The following is a 22,400-nucleotide window of genomic DNA, read 5'->3' as shown; positions in this document are numbered from 1 at the left end:
GCCCTGTCCTCTCTCAGAGAAAGAGGCAGAGATGCACCACCATGACTGCAGAGAGCATGCCACAGGCAAACCCTTCTCCTAGGTGCTGCAAGTGTCCCTGCCAGAGGACACCATAGTCTGGCACAATGTCTCCCACAAACTGAGTTCAACTCCAGGCCCCAACCTGCTTGTGGCGCCCCCTGTGCCCTTTTTCCCATGCTTCCAGCCTTGCCTCTTGTTAAGTAATCCCCATTTTATCCAACTTCTCTTCGTCTTCAAACACATAATTAACAGGTTAATCAGCACTGGAGTACTTTAGCTGCCACCAAGAATCACGTGGAACATGACATGTGCTTTGCTCACTCTCCTCCCTCTCCTGAGTTGCCCTTTCTTTTAAGAATGGTGGTTCACACAGGGAACTCTTCAGTTTCATTCCTTTCACCTAAAGATGAAAAAAACCATGGAGGGAACACCTCGCAGGACAAGAAACAGTCTCACCTGAAGCTGTCCTGAGTCAATATGATTGTATGGAAATTGTGTTCAGAAGCCAACAACCTACAAGCACATGAGGGTCTGAAAACCCAGTCACTTGTGCCTTGAAGTGAGATTACAGCCCATGTGTCCCAGACAGAGGACAAAAGAATTCAGAATGACTTGTGCTCCATCTGCATGGGGACTGCACTTCAAAAACTATAGATTTTCCAAAATCATCTCCTGGAATCTGGTGTGACACAGGCTTTTCCTGCTGTTTGCTCTGAATCTGCACTGATGGGCTCCAATTGCTTCATCTCCAAGATTCACTTTCCTGCTTGGAGATAATGCTGCTGAAACAGCTGTAAAAACAAATCCATTCACTGTAATGTTAAGTCCTTACACTAAGCATTGAAGTGACACTGCCAGATTAAAGGAACTGTAATATATTTTTAAATACCCCATTTTAAACTACCCCTCAGATTACTATGCTTGAAAGAGCTTTTAATATCTCTTGACTGAGGTGCATGACACACACACCTGTCTGTCTTCCATTTCTGCCCTTTTTTTGCTCCAGGTACACAACACTTACGAAGGCCCATCTGGCATTTTATTAAGCTCTACTCCAAAGGTGGCAACAGTGGTGGAACTCAGGGGAACCCACATGTCACCTGCGTGTCACCCACACAACTGAGGGCTGGGACAACATGCTCCCACAGCTTCCCCAGACACACAGTGAAGGAACCCTGTGTATCCCCATAGCAGCACCATCCCAACCTCCCACTATTGAAGCAGCTTTTGATTGTAGACAGCTCTTCTGGTAGCCATCTGGGCACTACTGCTCACTGCCAGCACAGGGTGGAAAGAGGTAGTGAAATTTTATAAATGCAGGAAACTCACTCTGTCACTTCTCATTTTAATAATTTCTTGCTCTGACAAGCAGGGACAAGTTTGACCAAAAGGTTCCTAATAGGAATCACAGAATTCTTAGGGTTGGATGGGACCTCTGGATATCATCTTGTCCAATTCTCCGGCCAAGGCAGGGTCACCTGGAGCAGGTTACACAGGAATGCGTCTAGGTGGTTTTTGAATGTGTCCTGAGAGGAAGACTCTACAACCTCCCTGGGTAGCCTGTTCCAGTGCTCCGCCACCCTAAATGTAAAGAAGTTCTTTACATTCTTCTACCTCATATTCAGGTGGAATTTCCTGTGTTTTAGGAAGACCAAACTGAGTCCTGAACAAAGGAAAAAGTGCTTAAAAGCTCTCAATGAGTATCACTGTGGTGCACACAGACAAGAAGAAGTCATAAACTTTTCTATCCCATCTTTGACTATAAGGCAACTAAGTACGAGAGCAAAATTATTTAGCAAAACTTCCTCAAATCAAACATCCCCCAACAATATCCCTCCAGAGTCACAAAGAAATAAACTGGTGCCTTTTTTGTTCTTAAGCAAAGGCAGGCAAGAAGAAAGTGATACTGCCCCTAGAAGTGCTGTGCCCAGAAGACAGGACAATAGAGATCCAGTACCCGTGACATCAGTGTCTCAGCCCTGTGCCCAACAAGTTCCTTCACCTACTCCGGGTCTTGGTTTCCACATCTGCAGAGTGGGGATAATAACAGGTCTTTACATCACAGGGGTGTTACAAAGATCAATTAGTTAATGTCTGAAAAGCGCTTTGAAGATATAGCAGGTGGTGAGTATTATTATGCAAATAACATGACTTAAGAAAATCACAAGTGCTGGATTAATACTAATCCCTTTGATATTTAAAAGACATCATTTTTTTTTCATATTTTAAAGCAATGAACATTTATGCTATAGTTTTCCATTGCTGCTGCAACAACAATTTTTAACCTTTTCTTTTCATACAGCTCCCCACATAAAACTCCTCATCTTCACAAAATCCAATCTTGACTCAAAACTAGGAATAGGGGAAGAAATTATGCATGTTGATGACCTGGATTACTAGATTCTATGCAGGAATATTTCTCAGAGGACAGAACGTCACAGACCTAACTTACTGTAACAAACACTGCAGAGACCTTCAGTTTTAGGGCTTTTTTTGGAAGCATACTCATTTCACGCATAGAGGCATTTGTAAAACAATATAGCAGCTATTTAATTATGCCATTTTATGTGGTGGAAAAAGTAGAGAAAGAGAGGAAGTTATGGTTCATTCACTTCTTCCAAGGCTGCATATCTAAATTGCAAAAAAAACCCAACCCCCCCACACCCCCCTAAAAGAAAAACCACCCACAAACGTCTAATGACCTCATTTGATGGTTTCATAGGAGATCAAGCATTGCAATCTTTCCTCCAACTTCCAGCAAGTAGTCACACAACCACTTCTGCTTTAGGTGGATGCAGGGAATGGAGCAGATGGCCACAAGCCAGTTCAGATATGCAGCCTGCCTGAAAGCTTGCCACTCACAATGAGAAACACAAGCCAACGAGAGAGCTGAGATCAGAACAAAGAACCTGAGGTGAGCAGCAACATCAGAAACCAAGGAGACAGCCCAGCCAAGACTAGATGTCCCTCTGGTTTCCAGCCTTGCCTTTGTCAGACTCTCTATGAAAGCAAGATATGCCATCCAGTGCCCGAAACCTCCCTGTGCCTCCAGGTCTTCCACTGGTATATTCCCTTTCTGTGAGGAAACCTGTTTCTTGTCTCCTGCACTGTAAAACTTAGTGCAAACCAGCTGGTGCATTCGGTCTAGGAATCTGGACAATATTGCTGTGGTTAAAAACAGCTTAATATTGACCTCTTCTGGAATGCATGTCTGAAATTGATATTAATGAAATAAGATCAGATATTAATATTCTGTACAGCTGGTTCCTCAAGCTGTGCTGTAGTGTCAAATCAAATCTTTTCCCAAGACAACATACAAAATACTAACAGAGGATGGCAGGTAGTATGGACATGGGAGGAGGCAGAAGGAGCACTTTAAAACTTTAGAAGCTATTATGTTTGCAGCTATAGGCAGCCATGCTTCCCTTCCTACCCCATTTCCCACAGCAGACATATTAATAGCTGTTCAATATAGTAATAGGATTCAAGCTGCACACTTAGTTGTTGGATTTTTTTAAGGTCAATATTAAAAGCATTTGGATGCTCTTTAGGAGGGAGGAATGATTTTGCACTCCAGGAACAGTGAGACATTTGCCACATTCCCTAGGAATGTCAGCAAAGGATTTCCTTTACATGTCTCTGCTCATGACTTATGTGGTAATACTTTAACTGGACCAAGTTGTACAGATTCACAATTTGATTTTCTTGCACAAACACACACTCTGTGTAATCTCAGTGTGATCCGTTAGTTGAATTTATATAATTTATGTACAAAATAGATCCAAATCACTACTTGAGGGTCTTCAACCAGGAGGAGACCCTTGAGGGTGTCTGAGCTCAAAGTCCTTTGGACATATGATTTGTATCTCTGGATATGCTGGGCCTGGGGAATAAATCTGCAGTTCTAATGCTGGGAAGTAATTACAGCCCCATCCTTCACTTTGCTCTCCTGTAAAATGGCAGCCACCTCCTCTCCTGAAAAAGAACTAATGATAGACCTCCCCAATGAAGAACAACTCCCAAGAGGGAAGATGAGTCAGCATTGTGCTTCCTTCATCTTCACAGGGAAGAAAGTGAATTTCTCTCTCAAGAGTAACCCCTACCCTGCAGGTAGCTTGAGGTTTGGTGTACTCCATCTCCACACTTCCAGTTAATTCATCTTTTTTGAATGTTTTGAGTTTCTTAAGTGCTCACTTGAAGAAAGCAACCTGATTTTCTTGTAATCTGCTATTCAGTTTGAGGTACACGGGTTAATCTTATTTGAGTAGGACATAGACATTTATAGCTAAAATTAGAAACAGGAGAAATATTCCAGCATTCTCAAAACTTTCACATGTGCAGCCTCGTCACACCAAAAAGATAAAATCCAACTTAGATGGCACCAAGGGTTTTCTATCTCTGTTTCAAATAGTCAAATAATATGAAGTGACTGCCAAGTAATATGGAGCAACTGCAAGGACTGCTCCCATTAGCCAGCCTTCTTGTCACTCAGCAATCTGCTGCCAGGTTTCTGCAGATGAAAGGATGAATAGTAAGCATACTATCCCCACTATACTTAACATATACAATCTGAAGAAAAGGAAAAAAAGGTTATTGTAACTGTGGCAGAGAAGTAGAAAAGGTGTTGCCTTCTGTCTCCCCACAGAGCAAGAGGAAAGTCATTCAAACAACCACTCAAATGATAAAAAATAAAAAAATCTGGACTACTATCTGGTTTGCTAATCTTTGCACCAAGTGAGCCAGAAAGGTACAGTCTGTACCACTACCACTTCCTTTTCTTCCCCATGAGATGGGCAAAGAATGGGAACGGGTGTGTACTGAAAGGTAGGTTACTTGGATACACAAAGCTTCTGGGCTGGTGACTGCCTGGCTTTGCTATGAGTTGCATCACATTTGTGATTGTTTTTACCTGGACAACTTTAACCTTTATTAAGGATCCACAGGTAAAAAGCAGATGTTGAATGAAATATTATAAAGCAGAGTCTGCTTCACAGGGGCTATGCTAAGCAGAAGGTGTTATCTCTCTTTGGTTTGTAAAGAGGATATTCGTAATTTCACTCAGGGAAAAAAATGACAATTGAAGTAAGGTTTATTTGAATTAAAAAGCAAAAAAATTGTGTAGTTTGAGATGTTTGAGCTCATGCTGTATTGAAACACAGCTGTTTAAAAAGAAATTATTCCAGGAACACACCATCCTTACCTTGTGGCTAATATATATATATATATATGACTAAAAAAATTTACTCAAATTGCAATATTTCCTCTGCCTCCAGTAAACATAAGAGCTTAGCATTAAATCTGTATTAAAAAAAATCAGCTTATGCATTCTAAAGACTACAAATACAGTCAAACTAGGCCCTTGCAGCTGAGTTCACTGCTCTGCTTTTGGCATAAGTACAACTGAAACACTCCAGAAGACAGATATGTTACATTCTTTCAGGTGTTTTGAATTATAGTTTATGGCACTCAAGGAATTTCTATGAAAAAACCCCACCTTCAGCAAATTTCATAACCTTCACTTGGGAAACACAAAGGGATAGTTTCCGTATGACAGGGCATACTTTCCTTTAAAAACACATCATTGTAACTATACAATACATTATATATATTGTATATAACACATTCAATTTTATATATAATTTTTTTAAGTGATCCTGTTTCTGAGAAGAAGTAGTGCACACTCCATGCATATAGCTACTTTTATGAAGTAGATAGAAATGTTTGAAGGAGAACCCCTATGGCTTATTACAATACTGCCCTTTGAGGCATGCCAAAGAAGTAAAATTGCTAATGAAAGACCTTCTTTCGGGATCAGGAGGGCTTCAGCTTTCTATTTGTACTGCCACATGCATGAGCTTTAAATTGAAGTTATGTTTATGCTCTTGACCTCATTAGATTATAACTCAACTGTTGATTTGAATTCCTGCAGGCATTGTACTCCTTGTACCTGCCCTGTCTCATTTGGATGAGATCACATGATGGTATTCCTCTTTACAGCCACACCAACACCTTATAGCTAAGCCTCAGCATTAATAACCCTAGGTCAGTTGGCAAAGGCGGTTCAATACCTAGGCTAGAGCTAAATATATTAAGCATTAACAGTTTCTTTGTCAACTTTTTTAAAGTCACATTTTTAATAGTTGCCTACACTTGTCTCCTTGAATAAATAAATACATATGATGGCATGTGCATATCCTATTACAGGTATTGTATCCTGCCATTGCTGCATACCCACCATTCCAGCATCCAGATCCACAGTTTCCAAATCAAACCTATAAATGTGCTGGCGGCACCTTGAAATCTTTCTAAACTTCCTCAAAGAGCCCATCAGAGGCAAGAATCTTCCTTATAATTAGGTAAATTCTGCTTCAAAGTTATTTTTTTACATGTAAAGAAAATTCTCTGTATTTCTTTTAGCCTATCCTTGGTATTATACTTTTCTTTGCCGCAAGCAATAAAACACTTTTATGTTCAATATATGAATAGTGGAGATTTTTTAAAGCCTCACATTTTACAAGGTTTTTCTAAACCTTGTAAAACATGAGTGATCTGTGCAATGGTTCCATACATTAAAACACAACCCAGGGGTATCAGTCTCCGTATCTTCCTTTATTCATTCTTAAAGGGCTAGGAACCAGCCTGGGATGCCTTGCACTAGGAGGGAAAGTACATAACTAGTTTCCTAACTGCTCTGTTTACTTTGCGTACCTTGTGGGCAGAAGTTGGCAAGAAAGGATTGGAAGCTGTTTGCTTTGAAATTATCACCCCATTTACAAGATTCAAGAGCAAAGTCTTTTAAAATGAGGTAAGAGGGAAAAGGAAGTGACTTTGTGCATGGTTAATGCTATAGGGAGCACTAGAAGTGCACTGGAGGTCACCAGCTGAGAAATAAAACCAACAGGTACCAAGAAAGCGCCCTCCCAAAGTACACATGGACATGATATTTAGAGCACCCAGAGAGAAAAAAGGCACTAGCAAGATGTATGCAAAATGGCTGTATTTAGTTTAAAGCCACCTCATATTATTTCCACAAACACTTGGAAGAACAGCTCCACAGTAGCATGGCTGCTATTGAAAGTACAAACTCAATGTGCTAACTCAGTTTCCAAAACCTCCTCTTCCCTGACTAATAGGGCCACCCAGGATGGGACTGGCAGGAAAGGAAGAACGCTAGAGAGACAGGCGGGGCTTGATAACACAAAGAACTTGGCAAAAAAATTCGTTTAAGCAGGTCTTGAATCCTCTTTTTAAATTTTTTTGGTTTGTTTGTTTTTTTTTTTTTTTTTGTTTTCTTTTCTTTTTTTTTTTCTTGGGTGGGGTGCAGGGGCTGGTGCCTTCTAGCTTCTCGGTACAACATTGCAAATTACTATGTGTTTGCAGGGCCATGCTGTGAAACACAGCAGAGATGCAGGGAAAGATTTAAACACTTTCTTCAAAGCCATATAACAACTATATGTAATGTAGTCTAATGGTAGCTCAACTATCCTGTCCAATCCACAGCACAGCTCCACAAAACAGTCATGGTAGCACAACCAAGCAGGTACTGGCCAGTGATGGCAGGAACTACTTACAGTAAAGATTTCATATCATTGAATGATGGTCTGTGCCTGCTGCTAACCCACTTGGAACAGAAATGCTCCCTCCTGTGCCAAGTCATCTCATGGGTATGGAGAGCCTGATGTGAAAGTGCTTTGTAGGAGGCTTTGCTCAAGCCAGGAAATCTGGGGATGCAAGGTCTGCGTTTGTATAGGGGGTTTTGGGGAGGCAACATAGGATAGAATTAGTAGGTCCTCATCCTTTCTAGTCAAGAAGGAATGTTGCAGCATCCACTTGCCCTACTTATACCTCACAAAAATACCACTACATTGTATTTTTCATCTACAGATTTGCCAAAATTCTCTGGAGAGGAAATGCCAAAAAAATAAGAACAAAAAAACCCCAAACTAACCAAAACTCAACTCCATCCCCCTACTCCTCTTCCTAAAAAGAAAAAAAAACAAAAACAAAAACAAAAACCAAAAAAAAACCCAAACAAACAAAAAAAACCACAAAAAAAACCCCTAAAAAAACCCTCCCAAAACCAGAGAGACTTTAAATTACTTGCTAAAGACAAAAACAAAACCACAATGATGAAGTCCCCAGTCAAGAAACCTACAGGATCTCAGTGTCCCACTGCATACAGTGGATCACAAAGGCAGCACTCTGGACACCAAACCTACACACAAAGCAGCCCAGACTTCTGATATTCCAGTAAATATGCCTGTTTCATTTGACTGATGCCACTGAATTATTAGCATGGTGTAGGAACATTTCACTTCCGGACAGAGATGTGCCCATCCATGCCAAGTTATCATACATGAAAGTTGTGAGAGAATGGAGAAGTCTGTGTGATGGAGGGAAAGGAAGCAAGTACATAACCATTTCTGGCCACAAGTTTACCAGTCTCTTCCCAACAAGCTAAGTAATAACATAAAGTAACTCTTCGGTGCTGCCTCATTCAAGAGCTCCTAACTTTCAAGGCTGCTAAACTCTCCTCTGATATCAGAGGTCCTGCTCAAGTATAATTCAAGTAGATTAATTAAGGCACAGACAACAGAAAACACAGTCTGCCTCTTCAAATTATCAGTAGGAGAATATATCAGTAAGAGTTTAGTTTCAAGGACGCTGTTTACATTTACTCATTTTACAGGCCTCAGGATCAAAATTATAACTAATTGCCCCAACTGGGAAAAGTAAACGGAAAGGTCCTTGCAGAGTACACCTGTGAACAACAATTTGAACAGTGGCAACAAAAGCAACACAGATTGCAAAAGTCAAGTGAAAACTGTTACTCTGAGCAATTGAGATCCCATGTTTTGATAAATTAAGTTAACTTGGAGATGATTCACATCCAGATCTAGGAGATACAAAAATACATACAAAAATCACTATTGAATCAGACAATATCCAGCACAATTACAAAGTAAATACATTTTCATGCCAGATTATTACACTAAATTGGAGGCTGTAATATTTCAACCTAAGCCCAAAGCACATAAATCCCACACAGCCATCTCTTGTCTCGGTGCACCAAGCCAACCACACTGCAGTGCTCTACACAAGGAACTCCTCCTTCTTAAGCCAGCAGCACGACACTAGCCCAGCACTTTGGAAGAAGAAATGGAGGTTAAAAAAATCCCTCAGTCCAAATGAGTTCTTAGCCCACCTGAGCAGCACAACCATTGCTAGTGAAAGGGAATTCTTCAGGCTCAGGCTTCCATGCTAATAGCTTCCAGGTTGAAGTACCTTTTGACATGCACTTGCTTCTGCTGGGAAAGACACACAAACAATGCTTCAGAGAACATATAAGACAGGGGACAAGGCAATAATGCCAATCAAAGATACAGAGTCTGCTCAGTGGGTTTATGGGCATCCTAAGCAAGGAAGCATTTTGGAGTTGGCATCTCAAGATGTTGTAGAAAATCTCTCATTTTCCTCTGTATAAATGCCAAAGAGTAAGAGTAAGGAAGGCGGGATCTATTGATTTTGCACCACATACAGCAATTAAAGGCTTAAAGATGTGACACAGTCAACAAACACTAAATCAACAAGATTTTGAAAACAGGATAGCAAAACATATAGGCCAAATAGGTAAAAATTAATTAACTGAAAGATCTCACTCTCATCAGTGAGTAACATCACCATGAAACTGTAATGCTCCTTTTGCAGTTCAAAATTACTGGAATAATGCTGCACACTGCCTAAATGTTTTATTAACTACCTGGAAATAAGCATGTCCTTGATGGTCAAATTAGCAGATTACATGGTTTAGTAGCATGATAAATAAAAACAGAAAGCAAATCATAGAGTTAACTCAATTATTTGTCAAGCTGTGCTCATTCCAACCAAAACAGTCTTAAGGTGTCTAAATGCAGATATATGTATCCAGTAATGAGGGATGCAGGTAAGGTTTGCAACTTAGAGGACCATAACCTTAAGAAGGAATGAAATCAAAAGGGATGAGGTCAACATAGGCCCATAGCAAAGCATCACATTCAGAGTTTCTGTTCTTATTAGAAGGGCTAATATGGCTCATGGGTGCAAAGACATGAGAGCGAATGGAAATACTGAATGGGGTAGCATGGGCCATGCAATGGTAAAGAGTGACACTGACATATCATGCCCAGTTCCACGGCTGATGGTCAAAAAAAAACTGTTAAAAATTATAGAACACGCAAACAGGAGCTGCAAAAGCAATTAGCATCCAGAGGGGAACAAAAGCATTATGTATAATCAGATTTAAAGATTCAGTTCTTCTGATAAGCCACACAGACAACTGATGGCTTACTTGATCATCTTTAAAGAAATAAAAAAATTACCAGCACCAAAAACTCTTTAATATTACCAAAAGAAACTTAAAAGGGATGAACGGATGTAAGTCAACAGCATGGAAGGCTTCTGTTAGAAACAAGATGTAATTCCAAACAGGCAAACCCAAATAGGAACATCATTCTTAAAGATCTCTGCATTTTCAGGATAAGATATGCTTTAGCCCAATGTTTTGTTCAGCCCATGAGCAATAGCGAAGCCAGATGTTCAAACAATTGTGGGACTTGAAGGCTCCTCTGACCTCAAACTCTGGAAGACAGTCTCAAAAAAACCTGAACAAAACCCAACACACCCCCCTTCCCCAAACCCCACAATGAAATAGTAAAAAACTCCAAAGGATATTGCCCTGCATTTTTACTAATGCTACTGAACACTGAATTAAAGGCATAATGGACTGTGAAATGCTTGTAGATCTTCCCCCAGCTAAATGTCAAACCAAGAAGCCAACTGTTAATAAACATAGACGCTACCTCTCTGGTGTTTTCACCAATCTACTAATACATAAACTCATACTACCACAAGTGAAGTCTTTTGTTTTTTTGTCTCAACAGCTTGAGTGGACAGAAAGTGACAACACCTGGAGCCCACAGCAGATCCATATTCCAAGTCAAGAAGCCAGCTTTGTGGTTGTAGAGTTACTCTTGAAAAACTTTGTCAAAGTACTCACAATGACACCTTCTGTCTGAGTAAAAGCCTTTTAGACAAAACCACCACCAGCTGGCATGTGTGGGAAGAAAAATAAAGATCCCCAAAGTCACCCATTTCCATTGCTTTTTTTAGGTTTGTAACTTACACTTGGATGGATGGTGTGCATGCATCACAGCCACAACTGCAGTTTACATGAGGTATTACTCAGTTCATGAGAGAAAAGGTCCAGCTGCTGCTGATGTGACTCAAAACTGCACAGAAGACTTTTTACAGCTTTTAAACTTCTTAATAATCCCACAAGACTGGAAATAAAAGAGGGAAAACTATTGCTTTTATTCCCTTGCAATTCAACAGGTCCAACATTAAGTTTTTACCAATTTGTCTTGTACTGATTAAATGAACATAGCACATTAATTTCAACACGTGTTGTAACACGCTAAGGAAGGATAAATTAACAGTCTTCTGATTGTATTTAAGAGATATGTTGCATATTATGGACTTTCAACTGCAATGAGCATAATCAGATCCATTAAAGGGAAAGGATAACTATTACAAGCTGAAGGAAACCATAGCCTTCTACTATTAACCATTCTGAGTGCCACACATCTTCAGGAAAGCAGCTTTTATTCACTGTGTATGCCTAGTCTAAGTCCAAGTGAGAGATTATTAAACTGTCCTGTTTCAGGATGGCAGACCTCACCTTATATTTCAGCTGCATGCTTCTTACCAAATCAATGTGTTTTATATTTTCTGCCCTCTGTTTTCTTCCTATAGTTGAATACATCTGACTATTCACTATTTTCCTACTGGGCAAACATTGGTTAAAAAACTGCTCCTTCATAAATTCTAAACAGTGAAGCAACTAGGAATGTAATAGCTAGATCTTCTATACATACAACTCTTAGATGTCAGAAAGAGATACTATCTCTTCTTAAACTATCTAGAAGATAAACAAGACCCCTGGGGAAAAAGATGTGAGGAGATGTATTTTTACATATTTAAAACAGACAATAACTATAGACAGAACATTAAGCTTGAAATGTGAAAAACCTTGATTTCTGCATCCCTCCTGTGAGATACAGAGCTATCACATTAACAATTTCTCTAGATATAGCAAGATTAGTGTCAGATTTATGACAGCTTCCTTCAGTTCAAGTCAACACAGAGACCTAATCCAGTTTAACTAGAAATATACTACCCAGGTCTATTCAACAATTAGCATGAACATACCTTGTAAAAAAGGTAAGTTCTGGAACAATTCAGTTTAGGTGTTAAATATCCCATAGATTTTTATTTAAAGCCATGTGGACCACAGGCACTTCCTATGTACATAATCTGGCAGAAAGCTCCCAATGGGTCTACCTTGAAGGTCCAGCATAGAAGGAGGACAACTTAGGGGCTAAGATTCCCCACAGCTTCCTGGATGGTTGTAGGATTGAGAAGGCTTTTATAACACAAAGAGAGAAAGAATGACAGAAAAGCATGAGAAGAAGTCATCTGTAACATAAAGAAAACAGTGATTGTATTGTCAACTAATACAAAAACCATTCACTGCAAATTATGTAAATCATAGAATCAAAAAATGTCCTGGGTTGAAAGGGACCTCAAAGAACACCTCATTCCAACACCCCTGGACACCTTCCACTAGACCAGGCTGCTCACTGAGCCAGCTGGTCACTGAGCCATTCACTGCAACTCTTTGAGTGCAATCATCCAGCCAATTCCTTATCCACTGAGTGGTCCATCTGTCAAATCCATGTCTCTCCAGTTCAGACAACAGTGCTGTGCAGGACAGTGTCAAATGTGTTGCTGAAGTCCAGGTAGATGACACCAGTTGCTCTTCCCTTTTCCACCAATGCTGTAACCCCTCATAGAAGGCCACCAACTTTGTCAGGCATGGTTTGCCCACGTTGAAGCCATTTTGGCTGTCAAAAATCACCTTCTTCTTTTCCACACGCCTTATCATAGCTTCCAGAAGGATCTGTGCCATGACTTTGCTGGGCACAGAGGTAAGACTGGCTGCCTTCACTTTTTACTTGTGGCCTTAAACTAGTGATGCTCATTTGCAAGAAAAATGAGTGAAACACCAGGTTTTAATTGGGTAACTAACTTCTTGAAAAAGTCAGACTTGGATTGAATAAATCAAAACTATTAAATTCACTTGATTCCAGGATCACAGAGCTGTTTAACCAAGAGCAGGGGTAGAAGAGGGCATGTTGAAAGTGAAGCTAGAAAGGCAGAAACTTGGAAGCTAACCACAAAAGTGGAGCAAGATCGGAAGTGTTTCTGAAGGTGTCAGGTGAACCCTGTTCACTGATGAGTGCTGAGGCTCCCATGCCTGGGAAACTCAGCCTGGAGCTTAATCATCAATCCGTGCTGGCACCAGCTCCCAGAAGCTAAGTTCCAAAGAGAAACTGAGTGTCCCAACAAGCACGTGGCTGGTGACCACAACTCTGCTGACATACTCCTGGGGACAAAGTCTGTCCTGTGTTATGATGGTGTCAGGCTGAGAGTTGAACAGGGGCTGATCATCAAGTTGACTCTGACATTTTAAAATGACTGTTAATACTATTTATTAAGCACAGACACTTTTGGATGTTATAGCAACAAGTATGTCTTTCCTCAATCACCTAAGACAGAAACTCAGATCCAAAAGCTATGTATTTTCAGAGATTTAACTGAAGAGACAGAAACGGAAATAAGTGATTTTAACAGATAACCAAATTACTATCTGGCTAAAGAAAGTAAGTCTCAGCTCCAAAAGAACACCTGAACAACTTTCCAGTCTGCCTGGTTGCTCCAAGGCCTGGGCAAGCATGTATCTTTTCCCTCCTCCATCCATCCTCTGCTACCTCTAGGAGCAAGGACTCCACACACTTTTTTTGTAGCCAGATTTGAGCAGTTCTCTACACAGAGTGCTTTTTCTACCACTAAGCCACTGATGGTTAAATGAAATGTCCATATTCAACTCAGTACTTCCACTTTGTCTACATGAGTTTTGACCAATTAAAGTGTAGGAGGCTAAACCATTTACTATCTGTATACTGGTTTTTGCTAAAACAGGTACTCACTAAATGACTTACTGAGGCTGCATGATTTTATTTTATTTTATTTTATTTTATTTTATTTTAAACAAGGATTAACTGATCAATGCAAAATCCAAGCCAAACTCATATTCAAAGAAAACTCTAAAAGTTATACTCCAGTAATTCTAGTTATCCTGGCTTTAATACAGCTAATAATGCTCTTTTTCTTGTTTGTTTGGGTCTTTTTTATCCTAATGGCAGCCATGTAAACAAAATGGACCCTCCACTATAAGCTGAGTTTTACAACTTCCCATGGTGCATAAGAAAACCTGCAAGGAAAACCAAAATAAATACCAACTACTACTAAGTTGAACTAACAGATAAAGGTGAAGAAGTAGGAGGAACACTACATCGGGGTTGTTTGTTTATTTAATTCCACCTTAATTATTTAGACTCTCATCTCACTAATTGCTGTGCAGGTGCTAACTTCACTTCAAGAAGGACCTAGAGTTTTTGTTTGCATAAATCAAGTACGTTTAATCAAGTGCACATTAGCTCATCAACACATTGAATCTGATGAGAAATTGCATAAGTGACAATGCCAAGCTATTTTGGTGAATATTCATGATATCTCTTTGGAACAGTCTGACTAGAGGAGAGTGAGAACAAAATGACAGTAAAAGAACGGCAGCAATTAGTTTTCTAGCAGTTAATGTTGCCATTAACTGCTTGCTGGCAAGATCTTAAAGTTGCAAACCCCAATTTAAGCTTGTTACCTTAATTTTACAATTGTAATTCAATATTCTGAATGTGACACTAGTGTAACAAATATGTTCATTTCGTGCTTCATACAATAAATAATTTAAAAGTGTATGAAAAGTTCTAAATTATAGTAATTACAGAAATACAAACATCTTCATACAAATAAATAAATGTGCAAACCATTTTCTCAAAACTGAGCCAGAATCCAGACTATTAGCAACAAGTGGGACTTTTTTTTCTTAACAGGCATTCATGAAGAGCTCTCCCTTCAAAATGTAATTTGTTCTTAGGGAGCTTCTGCATGCAAGGCAAGCACCTCCCAATTTTGTAAAGCTGTGCAAAGCCTTTATCCAACTTTCAACATCATTTGTAGGAAAATTCAGGCAGAAGACTGTGCCCTTAGTGAGAATATTTTATGTAACAGGTCGTCAAGTCAAACAGACAAAGCAAGACTTGGCTAAAAGTAAAAAAAAAACTTCAATCACTTTCTAATTGCTAAAATGGGTGAAGGAGGAGAGGAAGAGAGGGCTGTTCGGGCGCACCATCTACTACATCCTTCTGAAACCCAAAACACTGTGTGCTGTGACCACCCTACTAAGAAGATCACACAGCCTCTTATCCAGACCTGCCTCATTGCTACCACTGTCCACTAAGAGGGAGTTCACAGGAGTCACACTTGCCATTTCAGAAGAATGTAGGTACCTATGGGCTATGTCTCACAACTGCAGCCTAATCAGCTGACTTCAGCTGCTTGCCTTGTCCCTCTGTCACGACAGAGAGATGAACAGGAGATTCACAATACCAGGCTTCACAACATCGCACACTAACATGAAGAGCCATAAAATACAGTTTACACTCATATGCCTGTCTGTAAACTCTGGCAGACTCTAAGTTTGATAAAAAACAACTGAATGGGAGAGTCACTTCTGGCAAAGGGACAGGATGAGCAACTGAATGCGTCAGCTCATGGAGTATGTCAGACTCGCAAGTATATTTATTGAGCTATCCTTCCCATATCATTCACAATCCAGGACCATCAAAGCTTCAGATGCACATTTGGGGGGGCTCATGTTACTACAAAACACAGTATCACATTTCGGTGTTTTGACTCCAGCTTCTTGCAGTTAGATCATTTAAACAGCTTTTAGTACCAGAAGCCACCATTCAAACTCCTTTCTGAAACACTGACACTATTTACTTTCTATATTGGTTTAAGTCATGTATTCTAAGAAAGACAATTTTCTACTTTACATGCAATCAGACTAGGCTTCAGACCCAAAAGTAATCAAGGCAACGAGGACAAATCATGCAAGGCTTGGAAGCACACTTCCTCCCTTTTGTTTTGGCTGGAATTATGCTCTGTTCCCGTTTATCCATTGCAGGTGGCAGCCCCTGTACCAAAGTGTCTCAGAGCTGGAGAGGCAGGCTGGGCATTAAGCTTCAGCCCAACATGCATGTGTAATCTCGCTAGCAAACAGTGAACAGGTCACCCAGCTGATTTGCCTACGGCATAGTACACAACCCTGCTCCTGCAAGACCAGTTGCTTATTTCAAGCTTTGGAAATGTGGGCGTGGGGGAGGGGAGGGCGAGGGGGGAAGAAAGATTTTTCAGGGCAACTTTAAGATTGAAGCCTTCTAAAAAGAGCTGTAAAGAAAACTGAAGCCAATCCTAGGTACATACCAGCAGCCTACTACTTAGCAACCTTTGCTTCCTCCTAGATTCCATTGTAATGGGAATATAAACAGGAAAATAAGTGTATCTCTCTTGAATGAATTACCTATTCAGAGTTCCCTCTGCTGTTCAATAAGCTAATCATCACATTCAAGGTAATAGCCTTAGTTACAAAAGCATCGAGTTCCCTCACAAGCAAGTTATCATTTGATGACAGACATAGTGATAGGGACAGGACCATAGTGTAGTAACTCACAGACAAAAGCTATTTTCCATCTGATTTCAGAAAGGCGATAAACTTACACTTCCTTCTTTGTATATTCACCCGAGTATCTGATTAACTCTGAAAGGACTCAAATAGTTCCAGGTTTCTTCTGTCTCCTGGTGTCACCAAGACAGATGAAGTCTTGGAAAAGGCAAAGTAACAAATCACAGGTACAGTCCAGGTAAACGCGGCACGCAAAGGTGTTCACCTCCCGAATATCTATGCCTGAGTCACAAGCCTTTCCAGCCTCGCACTCCCATTCGCCTGCACGGAACATGAGCAAAGTACAGTGTATCTAATTAACAGTTTAGAAAGAAAGTTTAAAGCTGTCTCTGCAAAGAGGCAAAACGCGTTTGCTGGAAAACCCAAATTAGCTCCCAAGCCGGCAGTGCGCAGACGGAGCGCGGGGCTGGCGCCGGGCCAGACCCAGCAGCGACACCGGGGCTGCTGACCCCGGCTGCGCCGCGGGGTTGCGAAACTCCCGGGAAGAGCAGCCAGGCTCCGCCGAGCAGGGTTGCGCTCCGCGGCGGGGGCGGAGGGAGCTTGCCGGGAAAGGAGCGAGCTGGCCAGACACCGGCGCTCCCTGGCTGCCGGTCGGGAGGAGCTGCCTACCCCCTCGCCCTGCACGATGGCTGGGAAAGACGCTCCGAGTCCGGAGCCGCCGCCCGGGAGCTCCTTAACCAAAACCATCTGGTCGCGGACAGCGCGAAGGAAAGCTCCCTCCGCCCTGACCCCGCTGTCTGCCCCCAGCTCCCCGGCCCTGGCCCCGCAGCCGAGGAGGGGAGAAGCTGCTCTATCTGCAACTCAGCAGCTCCTCAGCTGGGGCGGACAGGGGGAAGTAGCCGCAGAATCCTCCCACTGCCCACCCCTCCGCGCCCCATCCCGCGGCGCTCGGCGGCAGGGCTGGGGCTGCGTTACCTTCAACAGGTGCAGGCGCCGGCGGGAGGGAGCCCGCGGGCTTGGACCGTCTGAGTTGGCCGAGCCGGAGCGGCGGCTCCGGGAGCTCGGAGCGGATGCCGACGGGCTGGACAGAGGCGCTACGGCAGCTTTCGGCGGCCGCCCATGCTCCCGGCGGGCCCCGCTGCCGCCACCGCAGCCGGAGTCAGCGCGAAGGCAGCAGCGGCTGCGGCCACCTCCAAGAGGAAGGAGGAGAGCGTCGGGAAGCGAGGGAGGAGGAGGCAGAGAGAGAGAGAAGAGAGAAAGCGCCCCAAGAAAAATAATTATCACATGGCGGTCGCGATCCGCCGCCGCCCCCCGACAGCCAGAGCCTATGCTTGGAAGCCGTGGAAAAGCTCCGAGGAGGGGACACACCTGTAGGCGCAGCACATATCCGCTGTGAGCACAATGCGAGACAGGAAACTGAAAAAAACAGCCCAGGGAAGGAGAGAGGCTCCCGTTCGTCCCTCCTTCTCTCCCTCCGTCCCTCCCTCCCTCCCTCCGTCCGTCCTCCTCCTTCTCTCTCCACCCCCTGCCCCCGGTCAGGATCCGCTTACAGCACTGTCTCATGCAGGGAGATCTAGGCGGAGGGCTGGGAGGCGGCAGGAGCCGCACTTTCTCCCCATTTTCCTTTCCCCGTCTCCGCTTTGTTTTGCCCGCCAGCCAGGCACAGCCGGCTCGGCGGAGCGGGGCCGCCCGCGGTGCCGAGCACTCCCAGAGAACCGAGGGCTCGCCGAGCCCCGCCGGGGAACCGGGGCCGGGCCCAGAGCGGCAGCTCCAGCGCTTGGGGCGCCGAGCCCCAGCCGCCCGCGGGCCCTGGGGTTGAACAGCGGGGAGCGGCGGCACTGCTGGGGCGGCACTGCCCGACGCCTCTGGGTAGCCTCTGGCTGGGGCCGGCGCTTGGCGTCCGCGGCGCATTCCAGCGGGCCGGCGGCACCGCTGGCGAAGAGTCTACCTGCTGGTCTGTACCTAAAGGGCTTGGGGTACCTGTCGAATCCCGGTGGTATTTTACGGATGCTCCTAAACATATAATTCGCAGCCTCGTCGCCTGAGCAGAGGCTCTGACCACCCAGAGGTTGCCTTTCTTCTTGCACACCCTTGCCTTGTCATTGGGGGCCCAAACCATGTTCACTGGCATCACTTTTACTGAATTTGAAGTACTTGAGGTCCTTTCTCTGTCTCAAGCGCTCCACTAAAAAGCCTGAGAATTTCTGCTGCCTTCCCAAACAAACAAGCCAATAGAGTTATTGCAGAGCCCACTTCCCGCCTATGTGTGAACACACCCATCACCTTGCTTTAGCATCGTGATCTTCTCCACTTTAAGATGTCAAATTTGCCTCAACTATAATTAATGTAGGGATAATGTATTAAAAAGAGGGATGCCTTAGAAGAACATCTCCGTTAAGCTTTGGGCAAGTTGTTTAGACTTTGTAACTTTCCATTAGTCACATGTGGACCAGCAATGTTGCAACGAGTAATTCATTAACTGCTCTTACCACTTGCAGCGCAGCTTCATTAAATACGGCATGTGTTACGCTCCCTGCTGAAACAACCGAAGAGAACTCATCCAAAAGCCGTGTTTCCTAAACTGGAACTTGCTGAAAAGTTGCCTTTGCATCTCAAAACAGCAACAAATAAAGAGAACTCCAAAAACGTGGGCAAGAGTAAAGTTAGACTGTTGTGGGTGTTAGAACTGGCTTTCAGACTGTGGCTGTGCAAAATGCCACTGCAAACATACTGGTGGGTTGGGACCCCTCAAATGTAATATGGTGTTTTGTGAGGTTTTCTGTCTGGAGTTGCACAGGGGACACAGACTGTGCTGGCTGGCTTTTACCGGTCTGGCTCAGTTTTTGTTCAAATCTCCACCAGAAGGCCCTTATCCTTGTTTGCTTCTCCTTCCTGTTCTTCACCTGACTGGACTGAGTCACTGTAAGATGAGAAAGACCAGCTCTGGCATAATTGCAGTGTTTCAGAAGATCTGATTCCTCCTTCTGTACTGCTTCGCTTTCTGGAAGAGAGAAGGGGAATCTGAAGAGAGAGGATGGGACTTCAGTAGGAAAACTGGGTTAGTCATGTCCTACAATCCTTGTGAGGAATCCATGAAGGAGAAACTTGCAGACTGCTAATGGGCTTGGTAACACCTCACTTTCCAGGCTGGTTTTTCAACATCTGGGCTCCTGGCCAGGTTGTACCCGAACTTTTGGTGTAATGCCCTGGAATTACCAGCCTGGCAGCTCTCCTTGTGCCCTGGGCTGTGAATCGATGCCTCCCAGCATGATATGCCCTAGGGCCTTTTGCTGGTGTCATTGTCACTCTCCCTGCCTGCTCCAAACCTACTGATCTGCTCTCTCTGCCCTGGGGAGAAACACCAGATGTGGACTCACACTTGCCCCACCCGATGGCCACTAACCAGGACTGTACTTTCCATACTTCCGCTGCCTCATGGTGGCTCTTCCAAGGTTAAATCTAAACCTTGGTCCCCTCCCAGCACACAACATCGTTCCCTCTGACTGAAATAGTTTCCTTCAGCTCCTGTTCTGCTCCTGTTGCTCTGCCCTCATGACAATATTTTTTTAGAAAACTGCCTGTGAACATATACAGAACCAGAGCAATGGTGACAGTTTTATTTAATTCAACAGAGGAGCTGGTGAATTGAAGCTGTGCTGAATCCTCATCCAGTTCGTAACAATTACTTGCTGTGCATTTGACCTTGCTGAGCATGACAAGGATTATGAGGCTGAACTGGAGCTTTAGGTGGCCACACAGTATCCCACCCAAGGACAGCTGTCTTCTCTGCTAAGCTTCCATAAGTTGCTATTCTGCCAGGCACATGTGGATATGCTAAAGCAGCAGTGTGGCATCAATATGCCTGTGTTTCTGCCAGCTAGGGCACAAATGTGTGCCACAGCACTTTGGTTACTGAATTCAGTGCTGAATTCAGCACTTGGCCCTCTTGCAAAGGTGAAAAGTGTTCACAAGATGGTTTTCTGCCTCTTGTCAGCCTTTCCTTGTCTTGCAGCCAGCACACCATCCTTCTGCCCCATGGAGAAGTGAGACAGGGAGATATTCCTCAGGGAACCCAGATAAACAGCTGCACATCAAAACCTGCTATTAACAGCTGAAGGATTATTTCCCTCCCTGATCCCCCCAAAAAGAAAAAAAAAGAGTAAAATTAAATCCTAAATACAGAAATGCATAGAAAAAAAGCAACAGGCAAAGGACTGAAGGGTTAACAGCTTCCCAGACTCCTGGGGATCTTGACTGCAGCACATGCATAGGGTGTGATTCAGGGTGGAAAGCTTTGCTTCCTCCCTCTCCAGCATCAGGACACAGATAATGGGGCTGCATGTGAATAGAACTCTAGTCTAGATTTCAATTTCCTATTTATTTCCTCCCTCCACACTCCCTCTTTCTCTTCTCACCTTGTTGTCACCCATTCGTTGTTCCATGCATCCTCCTGATTTTTTTCTCTATCTGTTATTTTACACTGAATGCAACACCTATGCTTCTCCACTGCTTCTCTTCCCAGTTCCGTCAGTTCTCAATTTTATCTAAGATGCAGCCATACACAGTATCCTTCCTACTGCCGAGACCTTCAAGGCCTGTAGAAAAGAGCTGAATTTCCAGCCATTATTATAAACGTCTTGTTCCATGAGCAACAGAACTAATGAAGCCAGGTCTCCTGTGGCATTGTCTCTGACTCACTCACTGCTGTAACCTTGCCTCCCATTTCTTTTTCATGTCTGATGTGACATCTCTTCTTGGTGGTGAAAGGCAGCTGCTGTTGCATCTCTGGAGCAGCATGAGTGCTGCCTGCAGTGCATGGCTGCCTGTGCTGCCAGGGTGTCTGGCTGCTGCCAAGCACTGCTCTTAACAGCAGAGTTCCTCCTGCATCTCTCTGTTGGAAAACTAATTTGAGTCTCTAGTCACTGATGCTCACAAATCCCTGGGAACTTAATTATCCTTTAGTCTTCTACCTCTTTTATTCATTTGTTTGCAACTAGCCAATGTGTGCTGACATTTTTATGAGGGGATGATGGGCAGATAAACAGTCAGATGATTGATTATCAGTCTTTAGGAGGGAAGGCTGTTGCCCTGTGGTGGTGGAGGTAAGCTGAGGGCAACTCAAACAGCTAAAAAGGAACATAAAATCCTTTAAAATTATGAAAATTGCACTTTCTGTGGATAGAGAATTTTTCATTGTCTGCGTGACCATAGCTCTGAGCAACATCCTTACAGTCTGCTTGGGGATGTCTCAGGCCCCTTATGAAGGTTGCAGAGGGCTAAGAAAGGGGAAAGGATTCTCCCTTGTTAAGCAGCAGTGTGTCTGCTTTACCAGGCAACAGTCGTGATTCAGCCTGCCCTTACACTCCTGCTACCACCATCCTTTATAAGAAATTTATGTCAATAATGGGAAAGCAAAGAGCACAAGAAGTAGGACACTATCTGAATGGTTTTAGTCTCATGGCAAAGATTTAAACAAGGGATCTATAGGACTTTTTCACTCTCCAGTTGATGTTTTTGGTTTGGATAGGGCACCACGTCACCTTCTGCTAGTGACTGAAATGACACAAATATACACACTTATATTTTTACAGTTCATAAATCACTCTGAAATCTAGTTTTCCTGGATGAAAAGTGCCAGATAAATCTAAGTTGTTATTATTAGATTTGTGAAATGTCACTGCACGTCCTGATTTTC

General features: G+C 43.1%; 1 protein-coding gene across 5 annotated transcripts in view; it reads right to left on the bottom strand.

Annotated features, from left to right (window-relative positions):
* PLXNB2 (plexin B2) overlaps positions 1-18,157 on the bottom strand; it is a 251,032-nt gene extending 232,875 nt beyond the window's left edge. The window contains exons 1-2 of one of the 5 annotated variants that reach the window (XM_071552524.1): positions 18,074-18,108; positions 9,227-9,329 (exon numbers count right to left, since the gene is read on the bottom strand). The gene's annotated coding sequence lies outside the window, so the exon portion shown is untranslated. Of the gene's footprint in view, positions 1-9,226; positions 9,330-17,680 lie in introns of all 5 variants that reach the window. The other 4 variants (XM_071552527.1, XM_071552525.1, XM_071552528.1 and 1 more) reach the window with 4 other exon arrangements.
* Positions 18,158-22,400: the final 4,243 nt, after the last annotated feature.

This window comes from Pithys albifrons, chromosome 3 (assembly GCF_047495875.1).
Source record: "Pithys albifrons albifrons isolate INPA30051 chromosome 3, PitAlb_v1, whole genome shotgun sequence".
In the NCBI taxonomy this organism is placed as follows: Eukaryota; Metazoa; Chordata; class Aves; order Passeriformes; family Thamnophilidae; genus Pithys; species Pithys albifrons.
The sequence above is the reverse complement of the archived record's forward strand: the minus strand, read 5'-3'. Positions and strand labels throughout refer to the sequence as shown.